Source organism: Myotis davidii, unplaced genomic scaffold (genome assembly GCF_000327345.1).
Source record: "Myotis davidii unplaced genomic scaffold, ASM32734v1 scaffold1277, whole genome shotgun sequence".
Lineage (NCBI taxonomy): Eukaryota > Metazoa > Chordata > Mammalia > Chiroptera > Vespertilionidae > Myotis > Myotis davidii.
In genome coordinates, this window is record NW_006290682.1 from 3,229,792 (window position 1) to 3,230,607 (window position 816).

The 816-nt window shown below is 59.7% G+C and overlaps 1 protein-coding gene across 1 annotated transcript in view; it reads left to right on the top strand.

Moving 5' to 3' along the window:
- ANOS1 (anosmin 1) overlaps nucleotides 1-816 on the top strand; it is a 44,597-nt gene that overhangs the window by 25,958 nt on the left and 17,823 nt on the right. The gene's annotated exons all lie outside the window — the stretch shown is intronic.

Genomic DNA, 816 nt, shown 5'->3' on the forward strand with positions numbered 1-816 from the left:
AGGGCAGTGGGGGGCAAGCAGGCCAGCAGGGGGGGCCAGTTTCGGGCAAGCAGGCCAGCAGGGTGGGGGAAGTTCAGGGGTGATCAGGCCAGCAGGGAAGGAAGTTGGGGGTGAGTAGGCCAGCAAGGAGGGGCAGTTGGAGGTGAGAAGGCCGGTGGGGGGAGGAAGTTAGGGGCAATCAGGCCGGCAGGCAGGCGAGCAGTTAGGAGCCAGCGGTCCTGGATTGCGAGAGGGACGTCCCAGATTGGAGAGGGTGCAGGCAGGGCTGAGGGACACCCCGCCCCCCGCCCCCGTGCACAAATTTCGTGCACCGGGCCTCTAGTCAATATATATTTTAAAAAACAACAACAACGCACTGCCGTGCCCAGGTGTTCGGCGAGGGGATTCAGGCCTTCAGTCACAGTAGAATCCCCTCAAGAGGAATGAACTCTGAAATAATGTAAAGGCCCCAACATAACTGAGACGTTCGATGCAAAAGAAGCATCTTAAATGGAGGGGGAAACCCGGCCAAGCGAATCCCGTAATTCTATTCTCTACCCATTTTGTAAAAAAACAAAAAAAAACCTGGCCAGTGTTGCTCAGTGGTTAGAGCGCCGGCCCTCGGACTGAAGGGTCCCGGGTTCGATTCCCGGTCAAGGGCGCGTACCTTGGCTGCAGGCTCGACCCCCAGCTCCGGTTGGGGTATGAGAGGGAGGCACCCCAGAGGCGGGGTGGGAGGGGGGCGAGGGCTCAGCTGCCCGGACCCGCGAGCTTGTCTTTGGAAACAGACCCCCTGCCGTGTGAGAATAAGAGGCTCCCCTGTGCTTCGTGACCCCC